At 43.6% G+C, this 15,831-nt stretch overlaps 1 protein-coding gene across 12 annotated transcripts in view; it reads left to right on the forward strand.

Moving 5' to 3' along the window:
* The first annotated feature begins 893 nt into the window (after window positions 1-893).
* Window positions 894-15,831, forward strand: part of LOC140736843 (CMP-N-acetylneuraminate-beta-1,4-galactoside alpha-2,3-sialyltransferase-like) — a 542,908-nt gene continuing 527,970 nt past the window's right edge. For 2 of the 12 annotated variants that reach the window (XM_073062831.1, XM_073062833.1), the window contains exon 1: window positions 927-1,160. The gene's annotated coding sequence lies outside the window, so the exon portion shown is untranslated. Of the gene's footprint in view, window positions 1,161-15,831 lie in introns of all 12 variants that reach the window. The other 10 variants (XM_073062832.1, XM_073062835.1, XM_073062828.1 and 7 more) reach the window with 10 other exon arrangements.

Raw genomic sequence — 15,831 nt, forward strand, 5'->3', positions numbered from 1 at the left:
GTATTTATTTATTATTATTATTTCTTTCTTTTTGTATTTGCACAGTTTGTTGGCTTTTGTACACTGGTTGAATGCCAAGTTGGTGCGGTCTTTCACTGATTCTATTACGGTTATTATTCTATTGAGTATGCCCACAAGAAAATGAATCTCAGGATTGTATATGGTGATATACAGTACTAAGATAATACATTTACTTTGAACTGTCAAGGTGTCTTTGAACACTCCAGCCAGTTACCTTCAGAGCCCTCTCAGGTACACCTTGAGAAGCTGATGTGAACATTCACCCTCTTGAAAGATGCTCTGAGGTCGGCCTCCGGATGCTGCAGGGATTCGCATAGATATAGTTTAATTCTCCCTTTTCAAAGCGTGCATAAAAGGCGTTGAACTCACCAGAGAGAGACACGCCACCGCCTTTCATGATTTTAAGCTTTGCAATGGCCTACAAACCATGCCAGAGCTGACGTCTCTAACCTCAATCGGAATTGTTTTTTAAGCTGTTAAGATATTTGAAGAACTACCAAGCTCCTGCTCTGAATACTGTTATTTTGTCTCATTTAAAAAAAATCTTGATCTAGTGGAGGGATAAGTGGCATTTTAGCAGGAAGAGAGAATTGAGTGCAGAAAGGAAGATTCGCCACGAAAACGTGTGGATTGCGGCAAGAAAATAACTACAGTGAACTGGAAATTTTATGAATTGCCATTTGTATTCTGCACGATCTATTGTGGGAGCAGACGAGGAGGACAGCAGCACTGGTGAAGTTGGCTGTTGACAGCAGCAGAGAGAGCGCTTTCTCTTTCCTCGCCTTGGCTGGTTTAGGCGCTCTAGTGTTCTTTGTGTCTGCACTGTGATGCTTTGACTGCAGAAGAGGCTGGTGAGGGCGGGCTGTTCATGCATGATTAAGAGAAGCTTCGTAACTTGGCTACTGGCTGATTTTTTTTTAAGGATCGGAACTCGCAGCAGAGGAAAACGACGACTTATTGCTGGGACAGAAAGACTTGGAAGGAGCTGGGAGCAGGAGCACTAGTGCGCATGCGCTTCCCCACAACCCGAGATAATATGAGGGAGCAGCACGGAGATGGTTTCGGCGCCGCTTTACCTAGATTTTGTCCGCAGTGTCTTTGAAGAGCTTCACACTGGGGTTATGAAGTATCAGGCAGATGTGAGTACTTCAAATACTTTGTCCTTTTGTCCTTGTTTTGCACACACGGGTGAAAAGAGAACCATTGATCTAAGGAGCTCGGATCACGTTAGGGCTGATTAATGGAGTTGTGCTAAATCTTGAGCCAGTCGCATAACCCAGATATAAGGAACGGGGGACTGATGACATTCCTTTTATCTTTTTCTCCAAAAATCGGAGTCCTGAGAAAATACATTTGCGCACAAGCCGACTGTCTACCGTCATAACTGTACCGAAAAAGTTGCTGTGAACTTGCGCGCTGGTTGCGCACTGTTGTCTGTAGACGGTCAGTATTTGGAATGTATGGGTCCTGGCTTTAAGTGCGGCAGAGATTAAACTGTGAAATTTAACTGGAAGAAAGTGAAGTACTTAAAGGGTTAACGTGTAATTTCAATAGAGACGGGTGCAGTGCTAATTTATTAGGTGCCGCAGTTGACAAAATGCTTGCCATTTCCTACATCCTTATATATATATATATATATATAAAAGTGTGTGTGTGTGACACCCAATTTGTATATCTGCTCATTTCATGTACTGGGCGGGCGACCTCCTTGTCCCATTCGTGTAATGAGCAGATAAATTGGGCGTAGCGTGTATATATATATATGTACAGCTTCTTATAATGTCATGCAGTAATTACGTACTTACCAAATGCCACCAGTGGGAAGTTTCACAATAATTTCCCCAAAAGGGTCAGGCGTAATATGTAAATACGAAGTATACCGCAGATGCTCCGCTCTCACCCCATCCTTCTGTCACCACAACAGGGACCGAGTTCCCCTTGTCCTCACCAGCCTCCGGATCCAGCATATTATCCTCCGCAACTTCCGCCACCTTCAACAGGACCCCACCACTAAGGACATCTTTCCCTCTCTACCCCTTTCTGCTTTCCGCAGGGTTTGTCCCCTCCGTAACTCCCTGGTCCACATGTCCCTCCCCACAGATCTCCCACCTGGCACTTATCCCTGCAAGCGTAAATACTACACCTGTCCCTACACCTCCTCTCTCACCACCATTCAGGGCCCCAAACAGTCCTTCCAGGTGAGGCAACACTTCACTTGTGAGTCTGTTGGGGTCATCTATTGCATCCGGTGCTCCCGGTGCGGCCTCCTCTACATCGGCGAGACCCGACGCAGATTAGGGTCCGCTTCGTCGAGCACCTACACAACAGACAGAATCTCCGGTTGCCACTCACTTCAACTCTCCTTCACATTTCCATTTGGATATGTCCATACATGGCCTCCTCTATTGCATCTCATATACCGTCTGGGTAGTCTCCAGCCCCTTGGTATGAACATCGAATTCTCCAACTTCCGGTAATTCCCTCCCTCTCCCTTCCCCCATTCCACCTTCACTCTGTCTCCTCTTCCAGCTGCCTATCACCTCTCATGACTCTGCCTTCTTCTACTACCCATAGTGCTTTCCCCTTAGATTCCTTCTTCACCTCTCCTCCCTATCCCCTCCCTCACCCGTTAACCTTTCCTCTGATTGGTTTTCCACCCTCTCCCCACCTTCTTTATAGGGCCCCTGCCCCCCCTTCTTTAGTCCTGACGAACGGTCTTGACCCGAAAGGTTGACTACTCCTTTCAACGGATGCTGCCCGACCTGCTGAGTTCATCCATCTTGTTTATACACCTTGATTAGGCGTAATATGTGTTCAGGGTTCTGAAGCAACACTTGTCTTGGTGTCATCTGCTGATCTGTGGTACCACAGCCATGATGTGACATACTGCTCAGGATTCCACTGAACTAGAGGAGATCTGTGTGGTTTAACAAACATAAGTGCTGATACATGATTTATGAGAATTCTTGAGCGTGTCGTTATTATCAAGTTCATGCCACTGAATCCTCTCCCACACTCAGCAGTACTAATAGGAATAACTTGTGAACAGCTGAGTAATGGGCGTAAATCTTGGGGGATGAGGCGTCCACGATCCTTCACATAATCTCTGAAGGCATTTATTACAGAGGAGGAAGAAAGCTTAAACCTCTAACAGAGAGATGATATTGCAGCTTCTCCATAATTAGGCGGTATTTCAGCAGGCCAGTTATCTTTATCAAGGACACACATTTCATTTTGCAGGGATTTATACATACTTTGAGTTTTAGAAGTTTGAGAACCTTTCAAGGATGTTGCCGTGAACATATAATGCTGCAAATTGTTTATAAGACTAGTAAGAAACTGTAGATAATTAGTGGAGACAATTTTGTTGTTGCTTGTTAAGGTAATTTCTCCAAACTTCCCCTTTTCAACTGCCTCTTGAGCTTCTAGAGCTTTTGTACCAGGTTGTTCGTTCAGTCCATGCAGTGGTCTTGTGCCCTGTTGGATCAGTTTGTCTGCATTAACAATCATAGTAGTGTGTTTCTGTAAACACTGAGAGTAAACCAAGTTCATGCAACGTGTCATACATTAGAGCTAAGTTGAATAGAAACTGTTCTGAAGAGAGTCTTTTCAACAGACCTTCATAGGTTTTTCTGTCACTCCCAGGTCTGGTGTCATCCTTAATTGCTTTTTCAAAATGAAAACACAATGCTTCATAATTTCGCCACACTGCTGAAACTGTTCGAAATGAGCTAGCTACCCACCTGGTGCCCATAACACGGCCTATTTTGAAAATTTGTTGTTCCAGTTGAGAGGCACATTCAGACAGTTCCTTTTGATTTAGAAGTGATCTACTGTAAACTGAGTATAATTTGTCCATAAATGATTGAAAATTTGTTTATTCCATGAACTTCTCTCACCGAATCACCTACTGCAAGTCCTAATCTGTGATTAAGACAGTGCCGAATTATCACATCAGGGTAATATTCCTTGAGAATTGCAGCAACACCAGATTTGACACCAAACATTACGCTCGCCCCATCACAAGCAAATGCTACAAGGTTCTGTTTCAAGTAAGAGTCATCAAACCCATGGTTATTGAGGCATTTCAGTAGATGCTCAGCAATAGTTCCAGCTTTCTGATCAGGCAGTTCAATTAGATCTAAAAACATAAAATGGGGATCACCTTCCTTATCATTTTCACATTTCAAATAAACTGTTAGGGCAGTCTTAATGGTCGGGCTTGTTGATTCATCAATGAGAACAGAAAATTTGCCATTTATCTGCTTGATATGCTGGCAAATTTTCTTTTTCATATTAATGAGTATGTGATTAATTATCTCTGTAGCACTAGTGTGGGAATGTGGTCCAATTCCAATGTCAATACCATTTTTTTTTGAAGTTCCAATAAGCCAAAGTGATCAGAATATGGCCTGTCATTCTGAGCCTAATAATATGCAGAACAAAAAATTAAACAAGTTGCCTTTAGATGCGAAGCATTCAGGGTGTCACATAACTTTCCAAGAGCATCTTCACTAGCTATATTTTCTACACTTAGAGCAGCAGTGTGAGCTTTTGATAGTTTGTGATCAACAATTATTTTTTCTGAGAGACTTCAAGCGTGTACTTCGATTGGCTCCATTATAGGTTACTTGGTACATCTGCCATGCCAATTCTCCTGTGATCTTTAAGTTCTTGAGGCTGTAGTGCTTTACATAGCTAGCCAGTCATCCTTTACTAGCCTTAAACTCCTTCCTCTCACACTCCTCAACCCCCTCACAGTAGTGTTCATAGAGGCTAAGTGCTTTTTCACGCATTATTTTGCCATCGACAGGGATATGCTTCTGTGACATGCCCTCTAGCCACACACTTAATGCTTCCTCAGTCTTCGCAAGCACTTTATCACGAACCAGAGAGACCATTTTTGCCGTTGTAGGGGTAGCACTAACACTTCCACGAATTTCAGCTTCTTTCCGCTTTATTGTGCGAATGATCGATTCGTTCTTACCGACCTTACGGCCCACTTCGGCAAGCGACATGCCACTTTTCAAAAGATCTAAGATTTTTATTTTCTCGGCAAACAATGCTCAAACAATGAGTGCTGGAGAGAAACTGAGGATCTGTGAAATGGCGGGAGGCTACAGCAGGGTATGCTGGGACAACAGGTCAAGCGAGGAGGAATTTCACGAAACAGTCACAGCTCCTGGATTTCACCAAAAATAATCAAATATTCTAATGTTCTTAGTGGTATTTTCCCCACCAGCCAGCACCCGTTTTCCCCAAACCCCTCTTCCTTAAAATTCCCTCTATTTAATAAGCGGTCGCTGTTAAATTCCCCGCTTGTTTATCTTGACTTTTTTTTTTACAGAGGTGCTGGAGCATCGTTCCGGTGAGCTCCGGCAGCACTGCACCCCTGGACAGAGATTTAATTTTGATCTTGGTGATTTTCATTTCTTAATTCCCTAATTGAGGATGCTGACATTCATACAAATGTACAACATAATAATTTTATGTCTAGCCTTCTGTTGTATTCCTTGCATCAATTTCATGGCTAATAAAAATGGCCATTAAACATTTCCCAGCCTTGCAGGCTGTGCAAAATGATCAACAGTATATGAAATAGAAATTTAAGATTTTGGAAACAGCAGGTCAGACAGTATTTTCTGTTTTTTTAATTTCAATTTTGCAGCATCCGTATTGCTCTACTATATACTAAACTATACTAAACCAAGGCCAAGAAAGTAAGACATCACAGTGGCTGCAGATATCACTGTCCTTGAAATCCTTTCCAGTTTGAACAGCATTATTTGTATGCCTGACTCTGCTGTGTTGAATAAGTGGCTCATGTTGATAGTTGGTAGACGGCTTCCCAAGGATAAATATGCATATTTTTATGTGCTGCACAAAACATTCAAAGGGCTGAATATTTTTTCCATGTTAATTTAGTTAACTTTGCATGAGATTCATATCACTGAATTTACTTATCTGAGACAGCTTCTGAATAGAATTACAATTCCATTGTGGGTGAACTGGTTCAGTGTCATTGAAATACTTTGAAACTGCGCCAACTAAGGCAAGTTGCTGCATTTAAAGTGTTAAACATAGTGTTGCAATTTATTCTCTGATAGATCCAGAGATTATACAATATTCAACAATGGTGATAATTTTTTCAAGCCACATTTATACTAGTACTTCGATCTATTCCGTGTGATTTTAGGAAATTGCAAGCGAAGCATCCCTGTTTCCATTACCCTGCACCCCACTATGAAAAATCTCTCCAAAATACCATCGCATGTCCTTGAAATATTGCAAATAAAAGTGCACTTCTATTTTCTGCAAATTAGTGCAACTGGAAACCCAGAAGGATTACTGGGAGGAACAGACAGAATTCATGAGGTACTGGGTGAGAATAATACAGATTGATTCAGTATTGATTCAAATGTTTTCTTAAAAGTATCTCCTCTAGAGAATAAGGAGGAATGTGTTAAGCAGCCTTCTCCCATTTCGTGATTGCTCAAATATCTGAGCACTGAAAAAGTACACTTTATTTTTCTTTCTTACTCCAGTTTACATATGGGCATCACCTATCATTAAGGACCCTCACCATCCTGGACATAGTCTTTCCTCATTACTACAATCAAGGATAAGTACAAGAGCCTGAAGACAAACACTTGGTGTTTTAGGAACAGATTTTCACCCTCCGCCCCAAGTTTTCTGAAAGATCCATGAACACTACCTTTCCCTTCCTCTTTTGCACTATTTATTTTTATTGTTACTTATTATTTTATTTTCTTGCATTGCACAAAAACAACAATTTTCATGTCGGTGATAATAAACCTAATTCTGAATATCATCTTATCTAGACTTTGAGTGAAGGATCCTCTTTTCTGAAGTTGTATGTAGTTATAATTGTATTTTCTGGTAGATATCTTTTTGTAAATATTGACAGTTTTCTTTTTGCTATTTTTGCTAATGTTTGACAGACAGACAGACATACTTTATTGATCCCGAGGGAAACTGGGTTTCATTATAGCCACACCAAGAATAGTGAACAAATATAGCAATATAAAACCATAAATAATTAAATAATAACAATGTTAATCATGCCAAGTGGAAGTAAGTCCAGGACCAGCCTATTGGCTCAGGGTGTCTGACACTCCAAAGGAGGAGTTGTAAAGTTTGATGGCCACAGGTAGGATGACTTCCTATGCTGCTCAGTGTTACATCTCGGTGGAATGAGTCTCTGGCTGAATGTACTCCTGTGCCTAACCAATACATTATGGAGTGGATGGGAGACATTGTCCAAGATGGCATGCAACTTGGACAGCATGCTCTTTTCAGACACCACCGTCAGAGAGTCCAGTTCCACCCCAACAACATCACTGGCCTTACGAATGAGTTTGTTGATTCTGTTGGTGTCTGCTACCCTCAGCCTGCTGCCCCAGCACACAACAGCAAACATGATAGCACTGGCCACCACAGACTCGTAGAACATCCTCAGCATTGTCCAGCAGATGTTAAAGGACCTCAGTCTCCTCAGGAAATAGAGACGGCTCTGACCTTTCTTGTAGACAGCCTCAGTGTTCTTTGACCAGTCCAGTTTATTGTCAATTCGTATCCGCAGGTATTTGTAATCCTCCACCATGTCCACATTGACCCCTTGGATGGAAACAGGGGTCACCAGTGCCTTAGCCCTCCTCAGGTCCACCACCAGCTCCTTAGTCTTTTTCACATTAAGCTGCAGATGATTCTGCTGGTACCATGTGACAATGTTTCCCACCGTAGCCCTGTACTCGGCCTTGTCTCCCTTGCTGATGCATCCAACTATGGCAGAGTCATCAGAAAACTTCTGAAGGTGGCAAGACTCTGTGTTGTAGTTGAAGTCCGAGGTATAGATGGTGAAGAGAAAGGGAGACAGGACAGTCCCCCGCGGAGCCCCAGTGCTGCTGACCACTCTGTCTGACACACAGTGTTGCAAGCACACGTACTGTGGTCTGCCAGTCAGGTAATCAATAATCCATGACACCAGGGAAGCATCCACCTGCATCACTGTCAGCTTCTCACCCAGCAAAGCAGGGCGGATGGTATTGAACGCACTGGAGAAGTCAAAAAACATGACCCTCACAGTGCTCGCTGGTTTGTCCAGGTGGGCGTAGACACGGTTCAGCAGGTAGACGATGGCATCCTCAACTCCTAGTCGGGGCTGGTAGGCAAACTGGAGGGGGTCTAAGTGTGGCCTAACCATAGGCCAGAGCTTCTCTAGAACAAGTCTCTCCAGGGTCTTCATGATGTGGGAGGTCAATGCCACCAATCTGTAGTCATTAGAGCCAGTGGGGCACGGCGTCTTTGGTACAGGAACGAGGCAGGACGTCTTCCACAGCACAGGAACCCTCTGGAGACTGGGGCTCAGGTTGAAGACATGGTGAAGTACTCCACATAGCTGGGGGGCACAGGCTTTGAGCACCCTGGGGCTGACACCATCCGGGCCTGCAGCCTTGCTTGGGTGGAGGCGTTTCAACTGTCTTCTCACCTGTTCAGCTGTGAAGCCCACTGTGGTGGTTTCAGGTGTGTGAGGGGAGTAGTCACGAGACCAGGGTGGGGGGCTATGAAGAGGGGTAGGAGGGGAGAGTGGAGTATGTGTTGGTTGGGGGCCAACAACAGATGAATCATGTGAGGGATGGGCAGGGGCCGCAGTGTCAAATCTGTTGAAGAACAGGGTAAGTTCGTTGGTCCTGTCCACACTGCCTTCAGCTCCTCTGTTTTAAAAGTTTGATGCACCTACTAAACACCCTTGCATGAAAGTGCTAATCACTGCAGCCATTTTTCTTCGTCATAACCCACGTACATAACATATGGTGACAGTGGGAGGGCCAGTCGCAAAGAGGGTCATTTAACAAGGAGAAGGGTAGAGTTGAGGTCTCAAGTTGAGGTGTAAAGTGAAGCAGATGCCTGGGAAACAGCGGAGACCTCAGAGGAGGAAGAATTTGAGCCCAGAGCCAAACTCTCCAAACTCTCTCTGGAAAATCTACTCCAAGACTTTTTGTTTGCCCAGCAGAGGAGAGAGGATATTATTAGGAAGGAACTCCAAAGCCTGCAGAAAGGTCCCAAGATGCCATCTTATCAACAAGGTGTAACGATATTGCGAACTGTCTCCTCAGGTTTGAGAGGATGGCCTGGATATGGCAATGGCCAGAGGAGGGGTGGGCCTGCCAGCTAGTACTGCTAGTGGCAGGTGAAACTCTTGAAGCCTACACTACAATGGATGAAGAGAGGTCCACCGCTATCCTGATTTGAAGGAGGTGCTGCTGGCTAGAGTTGATATCAGCAGAATCCTATTATCAGTGCCCCTGTTTCAGTATTCTACCACAGTTGAGTTGCCCACCGAGATGTATCATCGCCTGAAGGGTCTCTACCAGTGATGGATTTGACCAGAGCAGAAGTCCAAGGAGGAGATTGGTGAGCCCATTGTTTTGGAGCAGTTGCTGCAGGTTCTTCCTCCCGATACTAGAACATGCGCCTGAAAGCATGAACCAATGGATGGACACACTGCGGCCAAACTTGCCCTGCAGTACCTTGATGTCTGCAAGGGGGTGCTATCACAGCCATAATTCCAAAGCAAGAGACTATTAATGCCTGTGGAATTGGGAAGTGGGAGAAAAGAGGGCAAAAAGTCCTTGGAGGTTGCTTCTAAGACTTTTATTTGCTGCCATTTTCAGCAGCCAAGTTGTAAGTCCTTTGTGTGTCCTCTTAAGAAGCCCAAATGGTCAGGTATGTGCTATGTATCAAGAGAATGTGATGATGCTGATAATGATTGTAATGGAAAGCAAGCAGAAGATGAGGAGAATGAGACTGTTTATAATAGTCATAATTAATGGAAACGTGTTAAAGATCTTTTAGATTCTGGTAGCTGACTGTCATTTATTAAGAAAAACCATGTCCCTGCCTTTGGTGTTGATTACAGTTGCCAAGTGCCTGCTCAATGTGTCCATGATGACTGGAAGTCTGAGTCACTGGCAGAACTCCCTATTGATCTGGATGACCACAAGTATTTGATTTAGGTGGGGGTGCCTGTGTAACGTGTTACTGAGGAAGGGAAATATCCAGTCACATCCCTTTGTTAATCCAGGATTAGATGGTGCTTTTTCTGATTTTGGCATGTCTTGTGCTAAAACCAAAGCAATGGCCAAGTTACAATCTCTGCCTGACTTGGATGCTAGTCCATGTGAGGGAAGAACCAAAAGGTCTGGAAAGTCACACCAGCAATGCCACAGTGGGAAATATGCTGGTTCTTCTGCCTCTGTTGAAATTTTTACAAATGAAATATGCATGGATGATGATATTGTGGTGAACATTTGGTCCATAATGACAGACAAGGAAGCTCTTTAACTCAACAATGGTTTTTATTGTGATACACACCAAAACAGACCGGGCCCATAACCCAGAGAGAGAACAGCTTAGTTTCATATCGATGGGGGTGGTGACGATCGCCCACCCTGGTTACAGATAGGGTGACCAACAAATACACAAGCAAGTAACGGTATAACCCAAGCCAAAATGTAACAATCAATGAACTAACAACACACACAAAATGCCGGTAGAACACAGCAGGCTAGGCAGCATCTATAGGGAGAAGCGCTGTGGACGTTTTGGGCCGAGACCCTTGAACTGAAGCTTCCCACCATAATTCTACGAAAGCATTTTAACACAAAAACCATGAACAGTGCTGGTCATTAGAAATGCAAGGGTGGGCAGTCGACCAGGCCCCCCGCCCCCCCCCCCGGCACATCACAATATTAAGGGGTCTGGGAAGGTTGATCTCTTCCATCTCAATGGCTGACAACCAGCAGAGACCAGGGCTGACAAATGTGCTAAAACATTCCATCAGGATCAGACCTGACCAGGGTTCAGTATGCCAGCACTGCTACAGAGTGCCAGAGTAACCTGTGGGGGTCCTGAGGGGTGAAATTTGGAGCTGGAAGTCATAGAGCCTTCAAATAGTGAGTGGAGCAGTCCTATTATTATCATCCCCAAGGACAACGGTATCCTAAGGCAGTGGTCCCCAAACACCGGGCCATGACCCGGTACCTGTCCACAGCCTGGTGGCTGGGGACCACTGCCCTAAGGGTACGCATTGATTTCTGTAAGTTGAATGCCACTTTTTTTTTAATGCTTATCCTATGCCCTGCATTGATATCCGACTAGAAAGAATTGGATGGGAAAACTACATTACTACACTGGACCTTAATAAAGGCTACTGGCAAGTTCCCCTGAATGACCAATTGTAACCCCTCACTGCCTTCCGCACAACCCTGGATTAGTTTCAGTTCACAGTGAAGTCCTTTAGTCGTCATGGTGCACCACTAACCTTCCTGCGGCGGATGGACCAGCCGTTACAAGGCAGTGAGGACTGTCTAGATGACGCAGTTGTCTACATCCAGATGTGGTCAGAGCATCCAGACCATCTGTGCAGGGTCCTGGGGAACGATAACACCATCGAACTACAAAAATGTGAGTGGGCCAAGAGGGAAACCAGATACCTTGGCTACCAGCTGGGAGATGGAGGTGTTCAAGCACAGGTGGACAAAGTGGAAGCCATCCACAACAGTCCTCAGCCTCACACCAAGAAGGAAGTGAAATCATGGAAGTAATTTATTATCGCTCCTTTATCTCACTCTGTGTGGATAGGATATCTTTCATTGAGATGCTTCACTGAAGAGATATTTCTGTTTACTTTGGGGTGATCAGATGAAAAAGCCAGGATTTCGAGTCCAAGTTCAACAAATATCATCAAAAAAACTTCCCACAATTTCTTCTGTTTTAGTTCTCCCGCATACGTGTTCTTAGAATTCAGTAATTCTTATCACATTCAGCTACAGTGTTCTGGATTATTTTATAAAGAAACTTGCAAATTGCTGTGTTTATCCTCCTGATGACCTTCAAAGTACTTTTGAACTTTTGCTTTATGATCAGCAGAAATGTATATTTCTAAAAGCAATTTAGAATTGGGGGGGTTGGTGGTGTTTGGGGATAGATTCAAGAAAGCCCTGAATTAACATTGCACCTTTCTACTTTTTAAGACTTCCTAATGAAGCTATTTTGAAGTGTAATAATTGGAATAATGAAGATTATATACTACATAAGGTATAGGAGCAGAAATAGGCCATTCGGCCCATCAAGCTTGCTCCGCCTTCTCATCATGGCTGATCCATTTTTCCTCTCTGCCCCAATCTCCTGCCTTCTCTCTGTATCCCTTGATGCCCTGCTCAATCACAAATCTATCAACCTCACTTGGCTTCCACAGCTGCCTGAGGTAACAAATTCCACAGATTCACCATTCTCTGGCTAAAGCAATTCCTCTTCATCTCCATTCTAAAAGGATGTCCCTCTATTGTGAGGCCTGTGGTCTTAGACTCTCCCACTATAGGAGACAACTTCTCCACGTCCACTCCATCAAAGCCTTTCACCATTCGATAAGTTTCAACTAGGTCAGCCCTCATTCTTCTGATTTACAGTGAACACAGAACCAGAGCCATTAAACATTCTTCATATGACATTTTCATATGAATCACTTTCTTGAACCTCCTTTGAACTTTCTCCAGTTACAGCACAACCTTTCTAAGATAAGGGGCCCAAAACTGCTCACAATACTCCCAAGTGAGGCTTGGGAGTTTTATAAGGTTTCAACATTATGTCCTTGCTTTTATATTCTAGTCCTCTTGAAATGAATGCTAACATCACATTTGCCTTCCTCACCACAGACTGAACCTCCAATTTAACCTTTAGGGAGTCCTGCGCAAGGACTCCCCAGTCCCTTTGCACATCAGTTTTTTATATTTTCTCTCCATTTAGAAAATAGTCAACTTTTTCATTTTTTCTACCAAAGTGTATGATCATACGCTTCTTGACACTTTATTCCATCCTACCACTTCTTTGCCCATTCTCCTAATCTGGCTCCCTCCTTCTGTAGCCTCTCTACTTCCTCTAAACTATCCGCCCCTCCACCTATCTTCATATTATCTGCAAACTTTGCAACAAAGCTATCAATTCCATCAATCACATCATTGACATATAACGTAAAAAGAATTGGTCCCAATACAGACTCCTCTGGTACACCACTAGTCACTGGCAGCCAAACAGAAAAGGCTCCTTTTATTCCCAGTCTTTGCCTCCTGCCAATCAGCCACTGCTTTATCCATGCTAGAATCTTTCCTGTAATACCTTGAGCTCGTAACTTGTTAAGCAGCCTCACATGTGTCAACTTGTCAAAAGTCTTCTGAAAATCCAAGTACACAACAGCAACTGATACCTCTTTGTCTATCTTGCTTGCTATTTCTTCAAAGAATTCCAAAAGGTTTGTCAGGCAAGATTTTCTCTTGAGGAAACCATGCTGACTAGAGCCTATTTTACCGTGTGTCCAAGTACCCTGAAACCACACCCTTAACAGTCAACTCCAACATCTTACCAACCACTGTGGTCAGATTAACTGGCGTATAGTTTCCTTTCTTCTGCCTCTCTTCCTTCTTGAAGAAAGAGAGTGACATTTGTAATTTTCCAGTCTTCTGGAACCATTCCAGAATCTAGTGATTCTTGAAAGATCATAACTAATGGCGCCACGATTTCTTCAGCCACCTCTTTCAGAACCCTAGGGTGTACATCATTTTGTCCAGTTGACTTATCTACCTTCTGACCTTTCAGATTTTCAAGAAACTTCTCCGTAGTAATGGTAACTTGACACACTTCATGACGCCTGACACCTGGGATTTCCACCATACTGCTATTGTCTTCCACAGTGAAGACTGATGCAAAATATGTACTCAGTTCATCTGCCATTCTTTATCCCCAATTACTACCTTGCCAGCATAGTTTTCCAGCGGTCCAATATCCACTCTCACCTCTCTTTTACACTTTATGAATCTGAAGAAATTGCTGGTATCCTCTTTAATATTATTGGCTAGCTTACTTTCATATTCCATCTTTGCCTTCTTTACCACTTTTCAGTTGCCTTTTGGTATTTAAAAGCTCCCCAATCCTCTAACTTACCACTATTTGTTGCTCTATTATTTGCCCTCTCTTGCACTTTTATGTTGGCTATGACTTCTCTTGTTAGCCATAGTTGTGTCATCTTGCCTTTGGAATACTTCTTCCTCTCTTTTGGATGTATATATCCTGTGCCTTGCTAATTGCTTCCAGAAATTCCAGCAATTGCTGCTCTGCCATCATCCCTGCCAGTGTTTTTTTCCAATCAATTCTGGCCAACTCCTACATCATGCTTCTGTAATTTTCTTTACTTCACTTGTGTCTCAAGGTACCTCTGATGCATCTTTCCTCCAGTACTGCATGGGAGTGTTGGCAAAGATTATCTGCATATCAGAATCAGAATCAGACTTTAATCGCCAAGTACCTATGCACATACAAGGAATTTACTTCCGGCAGATGTTGTCTCTCTGCTCATAACAATAATAATGATAAATATAAATGAAAATATAGATTATACATACAGGTAGTGCAATCCAAGTAATAGTTAGCCGACAGTTAACCGGCAGTTAACTGTTCAGCAAAGTGACCGCAGTAGGGAAAAAACTTCTCCAGTGCCTATTAGTCTTAGTCTGGAGGGATCTGAAGCACCTACCAGACGGAAGCAGATCAAACAGTCCGTGCACAGGATGGGAGGAGTCCTTTATGATGTTCCCCGCCCTCTTCTTCAACCTGGAAGAGTACAGGTCCACAATAGAGGGCAGGGAGGCTCCAATGATGCGCTCGGCAGTCCTCACTGTGCGCTGTAGTCTGGTTCTATCCTGCTTGGTGGCGGCTCCAAACCACACAATGATGGAGGTGCACAGGACAGACTCAATGACTGCAGTGTAGAACTGCAGCAGCAATTCCTGAGGCAGACCGTATTTCCTCAAGAGCCGCAGGAAATACATCCGCTGCTGGGCTTTCTTCAGGATGGAGCTGATGTTCTGCTCCCACTTCAGATCCTGAGAGATGGTGGTTCCCAGGAACCTGAAGTTCTCCACAGTGGACACAGGGCTGCTGAGGACTGTGAGGGGAGACATAGCGGGGGGATGTCTCCTGAAATCCACTATCATCTCCTTTGTCTTGAGCGTGTTCAGCTCCAGATTGTTCCGACTGCACCAAAGCGCCAGTTGGTCCACCTGCTGTCGATATGCAGACTCATCACTATTCTGGATGAGTCCGATGACGTTAGTGTCATCTGCAAACTTCAAAATCTTCACATAGGGGTTGGAGTCTTAGAAGAAATGGGGAAGTGAGTCTAAGACTCGGTGTTGAATGAAAGATAAATGGAGATGATGGTTTGGAGGTTGTGGGCGGAGCTGAATTAGCAACTGCAAATCAACCATTAAGCAGCTGTTCCTGCTAGTCTGAGGAATTTCAAAATCCTGGTTTCCTTTCCATGAGGAATACAGCACTGATAGGCAGTCAACTGCTGAAAAGTGTATCAGAATATCCAGCAAAATGAGATAAAAAATCAAATATGCATAGTGATCTTCAAATTCATGATTAAACTAGTGCAGCCATTGTTTGTAGCCAGAAGTTATGCTTTGTTTGTAATTTGTATCCTTCAGCCTTTCAACCAATGCTCCATAGGCTATCTATCTGAGATAGCAGAAATGGACATAGTGCAATTTATATAGTCACGTGGGTAAGATCTGTAAATAATCAATCAATCATCAAAAAGAATGATATATGCAAGTGAGAATTTTGGAATTTGTTCTTCCAACTTTTTTTTCCAGCTTTTCGCACTTTTTTTCTTGAAGATCTTTTGATTCTACTGTATGTGAAAATCAAAAACAGCCTAACAGAAGATTT

This window comes from Hemitrygon akajei, chromosome 12 (assembly GCF_048418815.1).
Source record: "Hemitrygon akajei chromosome 12, sHemAka1.3, whole genome shotgun sequence".
In the NCBI taxonomy this organism is placed as follows: domain Eukaryota; kingdom Metazoa; phylum Chordata; class Chondrichthyes; order Myliobatiformes; family Dasyatidae; genus Hemitrygon; species Hemitrygon akajei.